A 13,683-nucleotide genomic window follows, 5' to 3' on the forward strand; every position below is an offset into this window, starting at 1 on the left:
CTAGAACGTTTCCTAGAAAAACTTTAAATAGTCAATAATCTGGAGAGTTTTTGTAAGATGTTTCTTCCATCAACCAATGAAGAAACACATTGGTACTTTCCCATGATGAGTGAGTGCTTCAGGATCTCTTGCAATTACATGTGCAGCAGAGTACTGTAATGGAAGCATGCTGGGTCCATAGCCCAGAGGTAGGCAGATTGAAACTATCCTCTGCTATATGCGTTTTTTTTTTGTTAATTAAAGTAATCCAAAACTGGGATTGATATTTTTGCTCTTTTATTTTTACTTAAAGTACAATAACTTTTACCATTTTCATTTGTTTTAATAGTATATTGACAGTATTGTTTTCTTTCAAAAATCCACTTAATTTTCTTTACCCGATTATTAAAATGGTAATTGACAAAAACAAACTACATTGTCACCAGAAGAGCAATACAAAATGTACAAGTGATATATTAAAATCATCTTTCCAGCTTGAATTTCAATGATGCATTGGGGCAACGATTTTGTGAGAAACATCTTCACCCTTAAATAAAGATTTTCTTAATTCCTTACCTGTGTGCTAATTAGATATCACCTTGTTTTCACATTAAACAGACTTCCACATGAGAAAGCACAAAGGATGCAGTGGCGTTAATGTTTCCTGGTGTCAACCTGTATTATTTCAGTAGATATTGAAATGAGGATGCATCTTGCTGCCTTTCCAATGAAGCAAGTTTAATTTAGTAATAGGTTAAAAACCATCCCTACAAATGTGTTAATCAGAAACTTGGCTTTGTGGACACTTTTCAGAGAACAAATTTGTTAGCATAAAAATAAAGCCAGAAAATGAAAAGCTGTTTAATCACTCAATTGGATTTTTTTGCCAGCATATTTCTTTTTCTCTGCAACCCACTGCTAAATTGTGCTTCCTAGCTGTTTTTATAAAATCACTGAATCAAATCTAACTCTGATTACATCAGAGAAGGCCAGGTACCCTACACCATAAGAGGGGGTTTGAAATTTTCACTTGTCTACATAAAGATCACCAAAATCTGATAACAAGGTCAATTACGTCCCTGGGTGGGATTGAACCACCAACCTTTTGGTTAATAGCCTTACACAGTAACTGATTGCGCCACAGCAACACTTTGTAAAAGTCCATACTGACAAAGGCTAATAAGCATTCATCTAGAACGATTCCTAGAAACATTTTAAAAAGTCAATAATGTGGAGAGTTTTTGTAAGATGTTTCTTCCATCAACCAATGAAGAAACACATTGGTACTTTCCCATGATGAGTGAGTGCTTCAGGATCTCTTGCACTTACATGTGCAGCAGAGGACTGTAATGGAAGCATGCTGGGTCCATAACCCAGAGGTAGGCAGATTGAAACTATCCTCTGCTATATGCATTTTTTTTTTTGTTAATTAAAGTAATCCAAAACTGGGATTGATATTTTTGCTCTTTTATTTTTACTTAAAGTACAATAACTTTTACCATTTTAATTTGTTTTAATAGTATATTGACAGTATTGTTTTCTTTCAAAAATCCACTTAATTTTCTTTACCCTATTATTAAAATGGTAATTGACAAAAACAAACTACATTGTCACCAGAAGAGCAATACAAAATGTACAAGTGATATATTAAAATCATCTTTCCAGCTTGAATTTCAATGATGCATTGGGGCAACGATTTTGTGAGAAACATCTTCACCCTTAAATAAAGATTTTCTTAATTCCTTACCTGTGTGCTAATTAGATATCACCTTGTTTTCACATTAAACAGACTTCCACATGAGAAAGCAGCAAGGATGCAGTGGCGTTAATGTTTCCTGGTGTCAACCTGTATTATTTCAGTAGATATTGAAATGAGGATGCATCTTGCTGCCTTTCCAATGAAGCAAGTTTAATTTAGTAATAGGTGAAAAACCATCCCTACAAAGATGTTAATCAGATACTTGGCTTTGTGGACACTTTTCAGAGAACAAATTTGTTAGCATAAAAATAAAGCCAGAAAATGAAGAGCTGTTTAATCACTCAATTTGATTTTTTTGCCAGCATATTTCTTTTTCTCTGCAAACCACTGCTAAATTGTGCTTCCTAGCTGTTTTTATAAAATCACTGAATCAAATCTAACTCTGATTACATCAGAGAAGGCCAGGTACCCTACACCATAACAGGGGTTTTTGAAATTTTGACTTGTCTACTTAAAGATCACCAAAATCTGATAACAAGGTCAATTACATCCCTGGGTGGGATTGAACCACCAACCTTTTGGTTAATAGCTGTACACACTAACTGATTGCGCCACAGCGACACTTTGCAAAAGTACATACTGACAAAGGCTAATAAGCATTCATCTAGAACGTTTCCTAGAAAAACTTTAAATAGTCAATAATCTGGAGAGTTTTTGTAAGATGTTTCTTCCATCAACCAATGAAGAAACACATTGGTACTTTCCCATGATGAGTGAGTGCTTCAGGATCTCTTGCAATTACATGTGCAGCAGAGTACTGTAATGGAAGCATGCTGGGTCCATAGCCCAGAGGTAGGCAGATTGAAACTATCCTCTGCTATATGCGTTTTTTTTTTGTTAATTAAAGTAATCCAAAACTGGGATTGATATTTTTGCTCTTTTATTTTTACTTAAAGTACAATAACTTTTACCATTTTCATTTGTTTTAATAGTATATTGACAGTATTGTTTTCTTTCAAAAATCCACTTAATTTTCTTTACCCGATTATTAAAATGGTAATTGACAAAAACAAACTACATTGTCACCAGAAGAGCAATACAAAATGTACAAGTGATATATTAAAATCATCTTTCCAGCTTGAATTTCAATGATGCATTGGGGCAACGATTTTGTGAGAAACATCTTCACCCTTAAATAAAGATTTTCTTAATTCCTTACCTGTGTGCTAATTAGATATCACCTTGTTTTCACATTAAACAGACTTCCACATGAGAAAGCACAAAGGATGCAGTGGCGTTAATGTTTCCTGGTGTCAACCTGTATTATTTCAGTAGATATTGAAATGAGGATGCATCTTGCTGCCTTTCCAATGAAGCAAGTTTAATTTAGTAATAGGTTAAAAACCATCCCTACAAATGTGTTAATCAGAAACTTGGCTTTGTGGACACTTTTCAGAGAACAAATTTGTTAGCATAAAAATAAAGCCAGAAAATGAAAAGCTGTTTAATCACTCAATTGGATTTTTTTGCCAGCATATTTCTTTTTCTCTGCAACCCACTGCTAAATTGTGCTTCCTAGCTGTTTTTATAAAATCACTGAATCAAATCTAACTCTGATTACATCAGAGAAGGCCAGGTACCCTACACCATAAGAGGGGGTTTGAAATTTTCACTTGTCTACATAAAGATCACCAAAATCTGATAACAAGGTCAATTACGTCCCTGGGTGGGATTGAACCACCAACCTTTTGGTTAATAGCCTTACACAGTAACTGATTGCGCCACAGCAACACTTTGTAAAAGTCCATACTGACAAAGGCTAATAAGCATTCATCTAGAACGATTCCTAGAAACATTTTAAAAAGTCAATAATGTGGAGAGTTTTTGTAAGATGTTTCTTCCATCAACCAATGAAGAAACACATTGGTACTTTCCCATGATGAGTGAGTGCTTCAGGATCTCTTGCACTTACATGTGCAGCAGAGTACTGTAATGGAAGCATGCTGGGTCCATAACCCAGAGGTAGGCAGATTGAAACTATCCTTTGCTATATGCATTTTTTTTTTGTTCATTAAAGTAATCCAAAACTGGGATTGATATTTTAGCTTTTATTTTTACTTAAAGTACAATAACTTTTACCATTTTAATTTGTTTTAGTGCAAATGGCATATCAGCAGTCAGCACTAACTGGTGACATGCCATTTGTACAAGTAAGCCATGTGTGACTAATATATAAACATGCTTTATTAAATAACACCTCAAACTATCATACCCAGGATTCAAACCTATAACCTGTTGAATTCTAATCAAACACCCTACCCATGGAGCTACTTGATCCTGCATCTTTTCTAACCTCCAAAAACAGATTCAGTTGCATTTTCCAGCGTGTTTTGTTTGCGCCTTTGCAAATGTCTTACATCGACAAACTTATTTAGTACTATTTTGCAAATAGGGTTACATTGTCGCAACATTGTGTTCCCTAATTGCTTGATTTTTTAAATGCAACAATTGATAAAGACACCTGATAATTGCTCTGTGGAGTCTTATTTTGTGTTTTGTGTTTAGTCTTTAGATCTGAATTTGAATGTACTTGTGAACTAACTTAATTTCCTACTTCTAAATTCATTCCTAAATTCACTACTTACATGAATCCTGTAGTTGGGCATTTTGGGACTTCGATTGTGGGCATTGTTTTGTGTCCAGACCAGCAGCAGGTGGTGTGCATTTGCTGGAAAGGCATCGAAGACCTCCGATATGCTGCATCTCCTGATGTGTGTCTCCCTCAAGTGGCTGTCAGCAAATGCCTGCTAGACACCCCATTCCAAGCTGATTGTGACATCATGGAACATGCATCATAGAACAGGCATGCTAAAACATGGGTCTTCAACCTGCGACCCTCCAGCTGCTGTGGAACTACACATCCCAGCATGCCCTGCCTCAGTTTTAGCATACCTTAATAGCAAAACTGTGGCAGGGCATGCTGGGATGTGTAGTTTCACAGCAGCTGGAGGGCCACAGGATGAAGACCCATGTGCTAGAGCCAAGCCGCAGGTACATTGAATGCTAGCAAGCTGAATATTTAAATCCTTTTTGTTCCGCAGCATTCCAATGCGGAAGATTCCATGGAACCAGAGATCCTTCCATTGAGAAGGACATGCTGCCTGGATGACTACACTGTGCAAATTAAATCACGGAGCCAGTTGGCTTGTGGGTGGCTCTGGTGACTGGGTGGTTGGGTGGGTGGTGTGTCGGAAGTGGAGCGCATGCAAATGATTGTGTATCATCCAGCTAGTGAGAGAGAAAACTCATGCAGGAGTGTTCCTGCTTGTCAGTGGGTTATGCACCTTGCCAGACGTTAAATCTACATAGAGCAGCTGGAGGGGACAAGAGCAGGTTTGCAAAATATAGATAGAAGAGCATATATGCTGGCGCATTCTCCATGATTGTGTCAGCTTATGTTTTGGTGCACTGCACTTTCCTCCACTAAGTTTTAGCCATTTTTGTTAAGCTCAAGTGTAGTTGCTTCTCGGACTTTTGGCTGTGATCTTGTATCGTGGTTGAAGGGTCTGCTGGAGGGAGGGATTGTTTTCTTCATTGGCGAAAGACCAAAGATATTCCAGGATGGAAGGCTTGGGAACACTATCTGTTTTTCAGTTGTGGAAGAGCACAGAGGTCGGATTGGACTACATTCTATAGTAAAGGATATCTTTCTATTTATTGACCCTCCCCTTATATGTGTCTGTGTTACAATAAAGCTTCGGTTTTGTGAATCCCTCACCCTCTTACACTCCACACCCATAGCCTTATTAACTGTTGTATTATTGTATACTTTAAATGTATAGTGCAGTTCATGATTTATAGTGTAGACTGGCCTGTGCTGTAGTTCTTGAACTGTACTATACCGTCAGCATTTGTATTGTGTTTTGGCTGTGCTGCAACACTGTATTTATGTGTGCAATGTTTATGTATGTTTTTTTTTATGTCAATAAAGACTGCTTTTTCAAGCCAATATCTGAAAACAATCAATGTTTATCTTTGATGGCAATAAAAGTGGTATGATATTTGATGCTTTTGAAATCCAATATCTGATATGTCCCCTATCTGGGAACCATATATTAAATGGCTTTTCAGAAAAGGGAGATGGGAGAAGAGCTTTCATTACTTGTAGGACCGATGCACATAAAGAAGCAAAAAAACATACATAAACATTACACACATAAGTACCGCGTTGCGGCACAGCCAAAACACAATAGAAATGCTGATGGTATAGTACAGTTCAAGAACTACAGCACAGGCCAGCCTACACTATAAATCATGAACTGCACTATACATTTAAACTGTACAATAATACAACAGTTAATAAGGCTATGGGTGTGGAGTGTAAGAGGGTGAGGGAATCACAAGCCCGAAGCTTTATTGAAAGACTGACACATATAAGGGGAGGTTTAATAAATAGAAAGACATCCTTTACTATAGAATGTAGTCCAATCCGACCTCTGTGCTCTTCCACAACTGAAAAACAGATAGTGTTCCCAAGCCTTCCATCCTGGAATATCTTTGGTCTTTCGCCAATGAAGAAAGCAATCCCTCCCTCCAGCAGACCCTTCAACCACAATACAAGATCACAGCCAAAAGGCCGAGAAGCAACTACACTTGAGCTTAACAAAAATGGCTAAAACTTAGTGGAGGAAAGTGCAGTGCACCAAAACATAAGCTGACACAATCATGGAGAATGCGCCAGCATATATGCTCTTCTATCTATATTTTGCAAACATGCTCTTGTCCCCTCCAGCTGCTCTATGTAGATTTAACGTCTGGCAAGGTGCATAACCCACTGACAAGCAGGCACACTCCTGCATGAGTTTTCACTCTCACTAGCTGGATGATACACAATCATTTGCATGTGCTCCACCTCCGACACACCACCCACCCAACCACCCAGTCACCAGAGCCACCCACAAACCAACTGGCTCCGTGATTTAATTTGCACAGTGTAGTCATCCAGGCAGCATGTCCTTCTCAATGGAAGGATCTCTGGTTCCATGGAATCTTCCGCATTGGAATGCTGCGGAACAAAAAGGATTTAAATATTCAGCTTGCTAGCATTCAATGTACCTGCGGCTTGGCTCTAGCACATGGGTCTTCATCCTGTGGCCCTCCAGCTGCTGTGAAACTACACATCCCAGCACGCCCTGCCACAGTTTTGCTATAAGGTATGCTAAAACTGAGGCAGGGCATGCTGGGATGTGTAGTTCCACAGCAGCTGGAGGGTCGCAGGTTGAAGACCCATGTTTTAGCATGCCTGTTCTATGATGCATGTTCCGTGATGTCACAATCAGCTTGGAATGGGGTGTCTAGCAGGCATTTGCTGACAGCCACTTGAGGGAGACACACATCAGGAGATGCAGCATATCGGAGGTCTTTGATGCCTTTCCAGCAAATGCACACCACCTGCTGCTGGTCTGGACACAAAACAATGCCCACAATCGAAGTCCCAAAATGCCCAACTACAGGATTCATGTAAGTAGTGAATTTAGGAATGAATTTAGAAGTAGGAAATTAAGTTAGTTCACAAGTACATTCAAATTCAGATCTAAAGTCTAGGTAGGCCTCACGTCCTGGCAGCCGCCAGCATTTAAAAATGCCTTGATTAGAGGTACGGAATTAAATGTAGATAAGAAGTAGACACAAAATAAGACTCCGCAGAGCAGTTATCAGGTGTTTTTATCAATTGTTGCATTTAAAAAATCAAGCAATTAGGGAACACAATGTTGCAACAATGTAACCCTATTTGCAAAATAGTACTAAATAAGTTTGTCGATGTAAGACATTTGCAAAGGCGCATCCAAAACACGCTGGAAAATGCAACTGAATCTGTTTTTGGAGGCTAGAATAGGAAATGTGCATCGGTCCTACAAGTACTGAAAGCTCTTCTCCCATCTCCCTTTTCTGAAAAGCCATTTAATATATGGTTCCCAGATAGGGGACATATCAGATATTGCCTTTCAAAAGCAGCAAATATCATACCACTTCTATTGCCATCAAAGATAAACATTGATTGTTTTCAGATATTGGATTGAAAAAGCTGTCTTTATTGACATAAAGAAGCAAAAAAACATACATAAACATTACACACATAAGTACTGTGTTGCAGCACAGCCAAAACACAATACAAATGCTGTCGGTATAGTACAGTTCAAGAACTACAGTACAGGTCAGCCTACACTATAAATCATGAACTGCACTATACATTTAAACAATACAATAGTTAATAAGGCTATGGGTGTGGAGTGTAAGAGGGTGACGGAATCACAAGCCCAAAGCTTTATTGAAAGACAGACACATATAAAGGGAGGATTAATAAATACAAAGATACCCTTTACTATAGAATGTAGTCCAATCCGGTCTTTCAACTCTTCCACAACTGAAAAACGGATAGTGTTCCCAAGCCTTCCATCCTGGAATATCTTCAGTCTCTCGCCAATGAAGAAAACAATCCCTCCAGCAGACTCTTCAACCACAATACAATATCACAGCCAAAAGAGCGAGAAGCAACTACACTTGCGTTTAAACAAAATGGCTAAAACTTAGTGGAGGAAAGTGCAGTGCACCAAAACATAAGCTGACACAATCATGGAGAATGCGCCAGCATATATGCTCTTCTGTGTATATTTTCCAAACCTGCTCTTGTCCCCTCCAGTTGCTCCATGTAGATTTGACGTATGGCAAGGTGCATAACTCACTGACAAGCAGGCACACTCCTGCATGAGTTTTCTCTCTCACTAGCTGGATGATACACATTCATTTGCATGTGCTCCACCTCCGACACACCGCCCACCCAACCACCCAGTCACCAGAGCCACCCACAAGCCAACTGGCTCCGTGATTTAATTTGCACAGTGCAGTCATCCAGGCAGCATGTCCTTCTCAATGGAATAATCTCTGGTTCCATGGAATCTTCCGCATTGGAATGCTGCGGAACAAAAAGGATTTAAACATTCAGCTTGCTAGCATTCAATGTACCTGCGGTTTGGTTCTAGCACATGGGTCTTCATCCTGTGGCCCTCCAGCTGCTGTGAAACTACACATCCCAGCATGCCCTGCCACAGTTTTGCTATTAAGGTATGCTAAAACTGAGGCAGGGCATGCTGGGATATGTAGTTCCACAGCAGCTGGAGGGTCGCAGGTTGAAGACCCATGTTCTAGCATGCCTGTTCTATGATGCATGTTCCGTGATGTCACAATCAGCTTGGAATGGGGTGTCTAGCATGCATTTGCTGACAGCCACTTGAGGCAGACACACATCAGGAGATGCAGCATATCGGAGGTCTTCGATGCCTTTCCAGCAAATGCACACCACCAGCTGCTGGTCTGGACACAAAACAATGCCCACAATTGAAGGCTCAAAATGCCCAACTACAGGATTAATGTAAGTAGTGAATTTAGGAATGAGTTTAGAAGTAGGAAATTAAGTTAGTTCACAAGTACATTCAAATTCAGATCTAAAGACTAGGTAGGCCTCACGTCCTGGCAGCACCCAGCATTTAAAAATGCCTTGATTATAGGTAGGGAATTAAATGTAGATAAGAAGTAGACACAAAAGAAGACTCCACAGAGCAATTATCAGGTGTCTTTATCAATTTTTGCATTTAAAAAATCAAGCAATTAGGGAACACAATGTTGCGACAATGTAACCCTATTTGCAAAATAGTACTAAATAAGTTTGTCGATGTAAGACATTTGCAAAGGCGCAAACAAAACACGCTGGAAAATGCAACTGAATCTGTTTTTGGAGGTTAGAATAGATGCAGGATCAAGTAGCTCAATGGGTAGGGTGTTTGATTAGAATTTAACAGGTTATAGGTTTGAATCCTGGGTATGATAGTTTGAGGTGTTATTTAATAAAGTATGTTTATATATTAGTCACACATGGCTTACTTGTACAAATGGCATGTCACCAGTTAGTGCTGACTGCTGATATGCCATTTACACAAACATGCCATGTGTGACTGTATATGCATTTAAGGAGGGCACCCCTGCAATACCACAAACCATTGAGTGTCAAGTATACTAGATATATCTTCATATCTCATGTGCTTTCTCTGAGACCAATCTTGTTATGCCCCTTCCCCACAAGGCATGCGCCTTTTGTCCATATTGCAAAAATGGGGGGGAGGGCATATAATTCTCTGTCACAGGGCACCAAAAAGTCTAGTTATGGCTCTGGTATGCATTATGTAATCTGGCAGACCATCTCTCCAACACTGGCTGGTTGGAATAGAAATCCGGTTATCTATGTGAGCAAATGACCATCAACGATTTACTCTCAAACACTAAAAAATGGACAAAAATGGTCCCCTAAACAAATTGGTTAAATTTTGGGTTTAACCAATTTGTGTAATGACCATTTTTGACCACTTTTCTAGTGTTTGGGAGCAAATGGTTAATTGACATTTGCTCCTATACATTACCAGATTTTCATTCCATCCATCCAGACTGGATAGATAGCCTGACAGATAATTGTGTAGTGTACGCCCAGGATAACTGTTAGTCATGCTTTATTTTATGGCGGCACATAAATGGGTGGACAGATCCAGGGCAAGCACTGCCCACTCATGCATAGTTGTCAACTGATGTGAAGTTCCAGGGGGCAATCTCAGTTATAAAGAGAAGTATCTGGAAATTGTCCCTAGTTAAAAAAAAAAAAATTTTTTTATCAACTCCATTTATTTAGTATGATATCCCAGGTGATAGGATGCCGGCAGTCAGAACAACATACTTTATTAAATAACACATCTCAAACTACCATACCCAGGATTCAAACCTATAACCTGTTGAATTCTAATCAAACACCCTACCTATTGAGCTATTTGATCCTGCATAAAAATTGTGAACATTATATGAAGCTATTGGTACTTTGCAAAAAAAAAGAATCAGCATTACAACGCAGCAGATCCATGCAGTTTGCAGCCACACACTACATGTATCTGCTCAGCCACAATGCTGATTATTTCTTCACAAAGTACAAGGTGAGCTCCAAACAGAATTCTCTAGCTTAGAATTATACCTTTCTTTGCCAAACCTAGAAGTCGGGCCCCCCACCCTGGGATCCCCCAGAGGGAGGCCTGCACCGTCATGCGGCAGGCTTGTCCGTTTTGGAAGCAGGCTGATGGGCAGCCCAGGATTGCTTCAGTCTGGGCTTGGCAGGTCTGGAAACATGAGCTTGCTTTGGGTATGCCTGACCTTGGGTACGCTTTACCTGGAGGATGAAAGGGCCAAGAAAAGTACTTTTAGCCTTCTGCGTGGTAGGAGTCATACTAGGTAGGCAAGCTGTTTTAGCAGTAGCCAGATCAGCTACAATCTTATTGAGGTCTTCTTCAAAAGGAGATTCAACTGAGGCAGCACAAGGGAACTCTCATCTGGGGACAACAACTGCAGGGAGAACACATATTTTCAGATGAACATGGGAGGGCAGAAGGCTGCCTAATACTGAAGCACCCCCAAACAACAAATCAAATGCAACTTACTTGACAGAGATGTGCCTGAGCAACGGCCCTCCCCAGCCCTATCCCAAATCATACTTATTTTGCATAGGAGATACCATGGTCATGAAGATTGTTCTCCCAGGGTTAGGTTCATTCATTGCATTCTGGGTATGCTGACCCCTGTGATTTCCCCAAATGTGGGAAACTCGACTGCATTATTTGTGGTAGTGGGGGACTGTGTTTGTGCTTTCCTCTGGTCAGCTCTGGTAAAAGTCAGATTTCTTTGTCTCAGATCTTCCTCTAGCCTTTGTCTTCTTTCGAGAGTTCCCTTGTGCTGCCTCAGTTGGATCTCCTTCACTTGACAGGGGGGTGCCCGAGCAGCGACCCTCCCCAGCTCTAGCCCAACTCCTACTTACCTGCCAGGTGAGATACTATGATCATGAAGTTGCTTCTCCCAGGGCAAGGCTCACCCATTGCACTCTGGGTGTGCTGCCCCTGCGATTTCCCCAAATGTGGGAAACTTGACTGCATAATTTGAGTTTTCCCTGGTCGGCTCTCATGTAATTCAGATCTCTTTGTCTCAGGTCTCTCTCCAGCCTAGTTTGCTGTCTGGTTCCACTTCTTTTTTCTTGAGCCCCTCCCTTCTATACCCTTGTGCACTATCCTGACTTCTCCTCCCGTCTGCTTACTTTGTGCCTCCCAATGCACAATGCAAACTACGGGTAGTGCTGCAGGGCCCACACCCTTTTACTTGCTTTACAGAGCAGCTCTGGAGCTGTTACAGTGCCCAGCTGCTGCAAGAAATCAGCTTGAATGCTTCAGGGGCTGGGGAATGGACAACATGAGCCCCACACCGAAGGAGGGTGGGGGTGCTTAATGCGAACTAGGGGTCATCCAAGCACCACAAAAGGCCTCCATGCCCTGCACGCTCCTTTTCTCTTTTCATATGCAGACGAGGGTTGAAGCCAACTTTGACCCACTGCTTGGATGACATCACCATATTCAAATCCATCTGCTGCAGGCCATCCCCCAGGAATGCTTGCACTAGTTGTTGCATTTGGTTTGTTGTTTGGGGGTGCTTCAGTATTAGGCAGCCTTCTGCCACCCCATGTTCATCTGAAAATATGTGTTCTCCCTGCAGTTGTTGTCCCCAGATGAGAGTTCCCTTGTGCTGCCTCAGTTGAATCTCCTTTACTTGACAGAGATGTGCCTGAGCAACGGCCCTCCCCAGCCCTATCCCAAATCATACTTATTTTGCATAGGAGATACTATTGTCATGAAGATTGTTCTCCCAGGGTGAGGTTCATTCATTGCATTCTGGGTATGCTGACCCCTGTGATTTCCCCAAATGTGGGAAACTCGACTGCATTATTTGTGGTAGTGGTGGACTGTGTTTGTGCTTTCCTCTGGTCAGCTCTGGTAAAAGTCAGATTTCTTTGTCTCAGATCTTCCTCTAGCCTTGTTCTTCTTTTGAGAGTTCCCTTGTGCTGCCTCAGTTGGATCTCCTTCACTTGAAAGGTAGTGCCCGAGCAGCGACCCTCCCCAGCTCTAGCCCAACTCCTACTAACCTGCCAGGTGAGATACTATGATCATGAAGGTGCTTCTCCCAGGGCAAGGCTCACCCATTGCACTCTGGGTGTGCTGCCCCTTGCGATTTCCCCAAATGTGGGAAACTTGACTGCATAATTTGTGTTTCCCCTGGACGGCTCTCGTATAATTCAGATCTCTTTGTCTCAGGTCTCTCTCCAGCCTAGTATGCTGTCTGTTTCCACTTCTCTTTTCTTGAGCCCATCCCTTCTATAACCTTGTGCACTATCCTGACTTCTCCTCCCGTCTGCTTACTTTGTGCCTTCCAATGCACAATGCAAACTACAGGTAGTGCTGCAGGGCCCACACCCTTTTACTTGCCTTACAGAGCAGCTCTGGAGCTGTTACAGTACCCAGCTGCTGCAAGAAATCAGCTTGAATGCTTTAGGGGCTGGGGCATGGCCAACATGAGCCCCACACCGAAGGAGGGTGGGGGTGTTTAATGCGAACTAGGGGTCATCCAAGCGTCGCAAAAGGCCGCCATGCCCTGCATATCCCTTTTCTCTTTTCATAAGCAGACGAGGGATGAAGCCAACTTTGACCCACTGCTTGGATGACATCACTTGCTGCCTTTCCAATGAAGCAAGTTTAATTTAGTAATAGGTGAAAAACCATCCCTACAAAGGTGTTAATCAGATACTTGGCTTTGTGGACACTTTTCAGAGAACAAATTAGTTAGCATAAAAATAAAGCCAGAAAAATGAAGAGCTGTTTAATCACTCAATTGGATTTTTCTGCAAGCGTATTTCTTTTTCTCTGCAACCCACTGCTAAGTTGTGCTTCCTAGCTGTTCTTTTATAAAATCACTTAATCAAATCTAACTCTGATTACATCAGAGAAGGCCAGGTACCCTACACCATAAGAGGGGGTTTGAAATTTTGACTTGTCTACTTAAAGATCACCAAAATCTGATAACAAGGTAAATTACGTCCC

At 41.1% G+C, this 13,683-nt stretch overlaps 4 non-coding genes across 4 annotated transcripts; all 4 read left to right on the forward strand.

Annotated features, from left to right (window-relative positions):
• The first annotated feature begins 11,255 nt into the window (after nucleotides 1-11,255).
• Nucleotides 11,256-11,419, forward strand: LOC135029703 (U1 spliceosomal RNA). Its single transcript, XR_010225804.1, has one exon. It is a non-coding gene; the product is annotated as a U1 spliceosomal RNA (small nuclear RNA).
• A 152-nt stretch (nucleotides 11,420-11,571) lies between these two features.
• LOC135029584 (U1 spliceosomal RNA) lies at nucleotides 11,572-11,734 on the forward strand. The gene has a single exon (XR_010225702.1). It is a non-coding gene; the product is annotated as a U1 spliceosomal RNA (small nuclear RNA).
• Nucleotides 11,735-12,408: 674 nt separating this feature from the next.
• LOC135029496 (U1 spliceosomal RNA) lies at nucleotides 12,409-12,572 on the forward strand. The gene has a single exon (XR_010225623.1). It is a non-coding gene; the product is annotated as a U1 spliceosomal RNA (small nuclear RNA).
• A 151-nt stretch (nucleotides 12,573-12,723) lies between these two features.
• LOC135029541 (U1 spliceosomal RNA) lies at nucleotides 12,724-12,887 on the forward strand. The gene has a single exon (XR_010225665.1). It is a non-coding gene; the product is annotated as a U1 spliceosomal RNA (small nuclear RNA).
• The last annotated feature ends 796 nt before the right edge of the window (nucleotides 12,888-13,683 follow it).

The sequence above is a fragment of the Pseudophryne corroboree genome, unplaced genomic scaffold (assembly GCF_028390025.1).
Source record: "Pseudophryne corroboree isolate aPseCor3 unplaced genomic scaffold, aPseCor3.hap2 scaffold_490, whole genome shotgun sequence".
NCBI lineage: Eukaryota > Metazoa > Chordata > Amphibia > Anura > Myobatrachidae > Pseudophryne > Pseudophryne corroboree.